The sequence below is a fragment of the Mandrillus leucophaeus genome, unplaced genomic scaffold, assembly GCF_000951045.1.
Source record: "Mandrillus leucophaeus isolate KB7577 unplaced genomic scaffold, Mleu.le_1.0 Scaffold156, whole genome shotgun sequence".
In the NCBI taxonomy this organism is placed as follows: domain Eukaryota; kingdom Metazoa; phylum Chordata; class Mammalia; order Primates; family Cercopithecidae; genus Mandrillus; species Mandrillus leucophaeus.
Genome location: NW_012101543.1, coordinates 3,257,391 through 3,265,541, shown reverse-complemented (window position 1 = coordinate 3,265,541; position 8,151 = coordinate 3,257,391). Strand labels below are relative to the sequence as shown.

General features: G+C 40.1%; 1 protein-coding gene across 2 annotated transcripts in view; it reads right to left on the bottom strand.

The window, feature by feature from the left end:
* AEBP2 (AE binding protein 2) overlaps positions 1 to 8,151 on the bottom strand; it is an 87,059-nt gene that overhangs the window by 56,322 nt on the left and 22,586 nt on the right. The gene's annotated exons all lie outside the window — the stretch shown is intronic.

Below are 8,151 nucleotides of genomic sequence, written 5' to 3'. Positions count from 1 at the left end.
AAAAAAAAAAAAAAAAAAAAAACCTACCACTAGACTCAAAGTCTTATTTTTCAATCCAAGTAATAAAGAGGAGGAATCAGGGGTTGGTTTAAAATTCTCTCAGAAATTATACTATTAGTTTGGTGTGCAAGTAATTGCTGTTTTTGCCATTAATGTAACTGAAAAAAAGGCAATTACTTGTGCACCAACCTAATACATAAACAGAAATGCCTTAAAGAAAGTATTTGGGAACAATATCAACATCATTCCTGTAACAACTTTTGTGACAGAAGGATTCTCCTTAACGTTAAAAGGATTCTTAAGTGACCCCTCCCCGCCCCACTCTGCAATACTCTTGAAGACAGAATTTAGTTTCTTCGAAATAAGCACTGCCTCTACCTAACAATACTCAATCACTAAATTTGGTGAAAACAGTAGTATCCGGCTTCTATTTTTTTTTCCTATGAGCAAACATGACTATAGAGATAATGGCAGGTCTGAAATTACATCTGATACGGCCTTGGTTAGTAACTATGGTCTAGAATCTACATGGAATAATCTCTAGTAACACAATTAAGACAACACCTTCAGATTCAAAGAAAAACCAAAATCTTCAACCTAGTGAATTTTATACCAAATGAAGTAGGTGTAAAGAGATCAAAGTTAACTGTGTTTAGCTATATTGGGGTGAAATGTTTAGAAAGATCCAAAAAAGGCCTGGTGTAATGGCTCACGCCAGTAATCCCAACACTTTGGGAGGCCGAGGTGGGTGAATCACTTGAGGCCAGGAGTTCGAGACCGGCCTGACCAACACGGTAAAACCATGTCTCTAGTAAATATACAAAATTAGCCGAGTGTGGTGGCACACGCCTGTAATCCCAGCTACTCAGGAGGCTGAGGAAGAAGAATCGCTGGAACCCGGGAGGCGGAGGTGACAGTGAGCTGAGATTGCACCATTGCACTCAAACCTGGGAAACGAGCAAAACTCCATCTTAAAAAAGAAAAAAGAAAGATCCACAATAAAAACAACACAAAACTGTTCGAGGCTATTATTTCCTTTCCTAACCTGTATTAGGATGACGTTTTGATAAAAATATTCCCAAATCTGACGAAAGGGTCTTCTTCAAACCTGAGACTTTTTAGATGTATAACATGTGAAAAATATTTTTATACTATTTTTAGAAACTCTCCTACTGTTAAGATTAACTCTGAAAAATCAAATACCATAGGATTCCAATTATATCCAAATTTGGAAGGAGTATGTTCAGGAATATAATTTGCCATGGTTCTATTTTAAAATGAATTAAGGTCTGGCTATTTTAACAGAATAAGACACAGGGGTCCAAAGTCTAGTCTCTCATGATACAGCAAATTGTGTCGTATTAGGCTGTATTAGACATAACAGAAATAGAAAACAACCTGCTGAGCATAGTGACTCGTGCCTAGAATCCCAGCTGCTCCGGCGGCTGAGGCAAGATGATGGCTACAAGACAGATTTTCAGACCAGTATGGGCAACACAGCAAGATCCGAACTCTGAAAACGTTTAAAGTAGCCAGACATAGTGATGCATGCCTATAGTCCCAGCTACTACACTGAGGTAAAAGGTCTGCCTGAGTCCAGGAGTTTGAGGCTACGTGAGCTAAGATCATGCCACTGCACTCCGACTGGAGCCAACAGTGGGATCCTAGATAAATATTTTTTTGAAAGAAGATAAACTGAATTCAGTCCAGCTCTTTCACTTTGCAGCTATGTAATCTTGGAAGAATCATCTACTTCCTTTTTCATCAGAAATACTCTGAGCACACATTTGGTAAGTCCAAAACACTATGAAAACAGAAGTTATATTATCTCAGAAAGATCAGTCAATGAAATAACTGGGTTTATATTAGACACCGAAGGTTCCTTCTCAAAATAACTGCCATCAGGTTTTCCTGCCAGAATGTCCAAGAAAAAAAATTTTAAACTCACACAGCCATTAAAAGAGTATCTTTGGGCCAGGTGTAGTGGCTCACACCTATAATCCCAGCACTCTGAGAGGCCGAGGTGAGTAGATCACTTGAGGTCAGGAGTTCAAGACCAGCCTGACCAACACGGTGAAATCCCACCTCTACTAAAAATACAAAAACTTAACCAGGTGTGATGACACATGCCTGTCATCCCAGCTACTTGGGAGACTGAGGCAGGAGGACTGCTTGAACCTAGGAGGCGGAAGTTGCAGTGAGCTGAGATGGCCCCACTACACCCCAGCCTGGGTGACAGAAAGAGACTCCATCTCAAAAAACATACATATATATTTTGGACTGCCAAAGAAATCTTCAAGTTTACAAGGGCCTTACACATGAGATGTAGATGTCTAAAATTTCAGTGTTACAGGGAGGTTTCGGCTTTCTGTTAAGAACTCTACAAAGTACTGAGTTTCTATCAGAACAGGTTTTACCTTCAGGAATCTTCTCCAAAACGCCCAAAGTGAGTAAGGACGGTACAAACCTGGGAGCCAAGAGTTGTCTGAGTCTCCTTCACTTTGGTCAATATCCTTGAACCAGTGTATGAACCAGTGCATCCTTGTACCAGTGTATGTATCTGAATGTATTTGAATGGCCTATACTTAAAATGGCTTGTATGATAGTACAGACAAACGCACAAACACCTATGCACCTGAAGAGCACAAATGAATCCATGAAATCTTTCTGTAAATAAATGAAAAATCCACTGCAAAAAAATGCAATGTTAACCTGACTAAGTATGCACAAGGAAATTCAGTTATTACCAGTAAATTAAAATCAGCCAAATATATTCTAAACGCAGAGCAAGTTAACAGAATAATCTACATGCCAAAATAAAGGCCTAATTATACTGAGTAAATGATCTTGTTTTCAGTAAAATGACACAAAAAGAAAAGAGCAACACCATCTAAAGTCAGGTAGGCCAGCTGAGGGTGGTGGTACTTGCCTGGAATCCCAGGAACTCAAGAAGCTGAGGTGGGAGCACTGCTTAAGCCCAGGAGTTGGAAAACATAGTAAGACTCTGTCTCATTAACAAAAAAAAAACACAAAAGTCAGGCAGAGGGGGTGGATGGATGATTCCATGATACCATCAAGCCTTATTTTTCTTTTCTTTTTTTTTTTTTTAAGTGAGACAGAATCTTGCTCTATCATCCAGGCTGTAAGGCAGAGGCACGATCATAGCTCACTGCAACCTTGACCTCCTGAGCGCTATAGTTAACTGGACTCATTCAAGTCTTCCAATAACATCGTACCATATTCCTCCCTTGCCCAAAATCGCCTCGCTTTGCCTCTCAGCAAAAAAACACACCAAAGAATATATGCAAAAGTAAACCTGAAATGACACAAAAAATAAATCCTGTATCAAGAAATCTAAACAGCTTTCTAGAAATTGTTTTTATGTGAGAAATAGCTGAGAAAGAAAGAGCAGTAATATATTTTACACTGAGCCTCTAAAGTCCTATAAGTTCCCCACTTTCCAAGACTTAGGTGTATATTAAGAGGACACTGGGATTTGAAATTTGGTTAGTAAGATAACTCAGAGCCTAATCTTCAGAAATCAGTCACACACAGAAGAACGGACCTAGGCCAGGCACGGTGGCTCAGGCCTGTAATCCCAGCACTTTGGGAGCCAGAGGCAGGTGGATCACCTGAGGTCAGGAGTTCGAGACTAGGCTGGCCAACATGGTGAAACCCCATCTCTACTAAAAATACAAAAGTCAGTCAGGTGTGGTGGAGCATACCTGTAGTCCCAGCAACTTAGGAGGCTGACATAGGAGAATCACTCAAACCTGGGAGGTGGAGGTTGCAGTAAGCGGAGATTGCACCACTGCACTCCAGCCTGGGCAACAGTAACAAAATTCTATCATCTTTAACACTAAAGATAAGTTTGATTCTCTTTTTGCCTGTTTTGTTTTTATTTTTGAAATTGTAGAAAGCACTCTCATGATTTTTTTTTTAAAAAGGTGTACTGGTCGGGGCATGGTGGCTCACGCCTGTAATCCTAGCACTTTGGGAAGCCAAGGCAAGACCAGCATGGGCAACACAGTGAGACCTCATCTCTAAGAAAAAAAAAGTGTATTCATAATTTGGTGTTTAAATGATTAGTTTGATTTTAATGTAGAAATCAGGCCTGGAAAATCTAAACTCCACTTGACTTCAGCCTCCAAAGAAGTCCACATGAACATAGCAACATAAACAGCTTAAAAGGGGGAAAAAAACAATGCTAAGTGGTTATATAATGGTTTTGCTTTTCTCCCCAGGGCAAAGATTATAGTGGAATGAGAAAAAGAACATAAATTAATATAGTTTAGATCTTGCTAACTTACTGCTCCAGTAAAATTGTCATCTTTCAATAATCAGAAGCATAAAATCTTCTAGGGTTACCAATTTTTTCCTCATCTGTTTCTGTTCCATGATGACACTTTAACACTTAAGAGAGAAAGAAGAAGTAAGAAATCTAAAAAAATAATTAGGCCAACAAAATCAGGTGTTTTCTACTTGTATTAGATACCTACAACAGTCAAACACAAAGAGATAGAAAGTAGAACTGTGGTTACCAGGAGCTAGTGGGAGCAGACAGTAAGTTTGTTTAATGGATATACATTTCAATTTGGGATGATAATTTACAAGTTCTGGAGACAATGGGTGATGATTACACAATAAGGTGAATGTACTTAAAGCCCCTGAACTGTACATTAAAATTGTTTTTTGTTCTGTTTTTTGAGACAGGATCTCACTCTGTCATCCAGGCTGGAGTGCAGTGGCGCGATCTCACAGCACCTCAACCTCCTAGACTCAAGCAATTCTCCCACCTCATCCCCCTGAGTGGCTAAGACCACAGGCGTGTGCCACCACACCCAGTTAATTTTTGTAGAGACAGGATTTTGTCATGTTGCCCAGGCTGGCCTGAAAACTCCTGAGCTCAAGCGATCTACCTGCCTCAGCTTTCCAAAGTGCTGGGATTACTGTGCCCAGCCGAAAATGTTTTTGTTTTCTTAAACTTCATTTCAAACAAAAAAAATCTGATGTTCCAACCAACAATTACTCTTCAAAACACAAAACCTGCTAGGCATGGTGGCTCACGCCTGTAATTCCAGCACCTTGGGAGGCTGAGGAGGATGATCAGGTCCTCCTCAGGAACTCCTTAGGTCAGGAGTTCAAGACCAGCCTGGCCAACATGGTGAAACCCCATCCATACTAAAAATACAAAAATTGGCTGGGCGTGGTGGTGCACACTTTGTAATCCCAGCTACTTGAGATGCTGAGGCAGGAGAATTGCTTGAACCCAAGAGGCAGAGGTTGTAGTGAGCTGAGGTCATGCCACTGCACTCCAGCCGGGGCAACAGAGATTCCATCTCAAAAAAAGAAAAGAAAAGAAAAAACAAACACAAAAGTCAATCTCAAAGCACAAAATCAGATCGAGTTTTCTTGTCTTTTATAATAGTACCAAGTTTTCAAATTCTCATTCATATTTTATCATTCAAAACACATAGTCTATTGTAATCTCAGCACTTTCAGAGACCAAGACAGGCAGATCGCTGGAGTCCAGGAGTTGGAGACCCGCCTGGGCAACATGGTGAAACCTCATCTCTACAAACAAACAAACCATAGTCTACATCCTAATGACTGGTGTGTAGGAAAAAACTGGGATGCATTTTCTACATTATTTGATCCTTCACATTTATAGTTTAGCAAATAATGTCCTTCAAAGATCAGGACTCCTATCTTTGGTCAAAATAGCATTACTCTTTTTATTTTATTTTTTGAGACAGAGTCTCATTCTGTCACCCAGGCTGGAGTGAAGTGGTGCGATCTCAGCTCACTGCAACCTCCGCCTCCCGGGTTCAAGCGGTTCTTCTGCCTCAGCCTCCCCAGTAGCTGGGACTATAGGGGTGCACAAACATACCCAGCTAATTTTTGTATTTTTAGTAGAGATGGGGTTTCACCATATTGGCCAGGCTGGTCTCAAACTCCTGACCTCATGATCCGCCTGCCTCAGCCTCCCAAAGAGCTGAGATTACAGGCACGAGCCACCGCGCCTGGCCAAACAGCACTACTCTTAAAATCAGCTACAGAATCTTATTATTGGTAATCAAGTGATATTTTGAATAAGGGTTCAAGAAATGACATGGGAGATTTTTCATTTCAATATTACACTTACGGGACAAATGCCAACATTTCATGTCTAATTCTATAATATCAGCAATGTACATGTATATAGTTACTGTGATTACATGATATATTTATTTTAAAAATCAGTCTTGGCCAGGTGCGGTGGCTCACACTTGTAATCCCAGCATTTTGGGAGGCCGAGGCGGGTGGACCACCTGAGGTCAGGAGTTCCGAGACCAGCCTGGCTAACATGGTGAAATCCCGTCTCTACCAAAAATACAAAAAACATTAGCCAGGCATGGTGGCTCACGCCTGTAATCCCAGCTACTCGGGAGGCTGAGGCAGGAGAATCACCTGAACCCAGGAGGCAGAGGTTGCAGTGAGCTGAGACCACACCATTGCACTACAGACTGGGCAACGAGAACCAAACTCTGTCTCAAAAAAAAAAAAAATTAATTAATTTAAAAAAAAATAAAAATCAGACTGTAATTGCATTTTTTCTAAAAATCTGGAAAGGGGTAAAATTCTCATCAGGTTGTATGCCAACTCGACTTGCGGGATTCCAAGACTCAGAAATGTGAAATTCTCCCGCTCCCACATCTACCGCTCCCACATCTCCCACATCAAGAGAAGCCCAGTGATCTTCCAAATAGCTCATGATTCTATATACAGTTGCTAAGTCAAGTGACAAAAAAGCATCATGCCATGATGCTCAAAAATGGTATATACCAAGTGACATCAAGCATTGGCTTACAAAAAGCAGATCTACAAAAGCCAGAAAACCAACTTGCTAAGATATTTCACTCTAAGTATCTGACATACGGCTTGGGGGAGAAGACTGGGTTACCAAAGTAGCCTAACCACTGAGCTGGGTTTTACACTGAAAATACCGTATGATGGACACAGTTAATTAACAAATCATAGGTAAGTATAACATTTTACTGGTTACTCAGACATCATACCTATTAACTCTAACAGGAAGACAAACGTACAAGTGTTTACTTATCAAGTTTGAGTAATCAAAAGACTGCTGACACATTATAATATATTGTGACAGGGAAGAATATGTCTTAAAAGAAATTTCGGCCACATACGGTGACTCATGCCTATAATCCCAGCACTCTGGGAGGCCAAGGCGGGCGGTTCACTTGAGTTCACGAGTTCGAGACCAGCCTAGCCAACACGGCAAAACCCCATCTCTACTAAAAATACAAACAAAAATTAGCCAGGCATGGTGGCAAGCACCTGTAATCCCAGCTACTCAGGAGGTTGAGGCAGGAGAATCACTTGAACCCAGGAGGCAGAGGCTGTGGTGAGCCAAGATCACGCCACTGCACTCCAGCCTGGGCAACAGAGCAAGACTCCATCTCAAAATAAAAAAAATAAAAAAAATTCAAGTATGATATCACTGCTTAAAATGTTAGAAATGTTGACTTGGCTGGATGTTTAAAAAAAAAAAGATCAGTACTATACTCTAAGTATCAACAGAACCTTGGAAACAGTTATCCACTAACTTAAACCATGATGGTTTTTACTATGTTAGTTATCTGTTCTTCAATAGTGATGGCAGGCTGATAAGAAATGTATGGCCTAATACTAATAAATTACCTGCCCTTACACTGTGACATTAATTTCTGAAAAATGCACTAAGTGTGATAACTATTCAACAAAAATCTAGGTAAAGCTGAAACAATGTATAAATTAATATTCTGGCACATTACTTTTGGCTTACCCATTTGCTTAGCTCTTTATTCAGTACCTAATAGAAGTTACATAAACTGACACAATTAAATGTATTCCTGAAAGGATATAGGTCAATACTGACGAATCAGAACTTTCCATCTAAATCAGTTCTGTCAAGACCTGGGAAAGATGATCAACTCTCACTCACAAATAATGAGTTCAGGTTGTCATTTAATAGAATTGCATATACTAATCCTGGTACCAATAGTCTCCTCAGTTAATTTAAGCATCAGGAATAATTTAGGATTCTCTAACAAAGGAAAACCAAGACAGTGCTAATTCTAAATGTTCTCAACTCAAAACATCAGAACC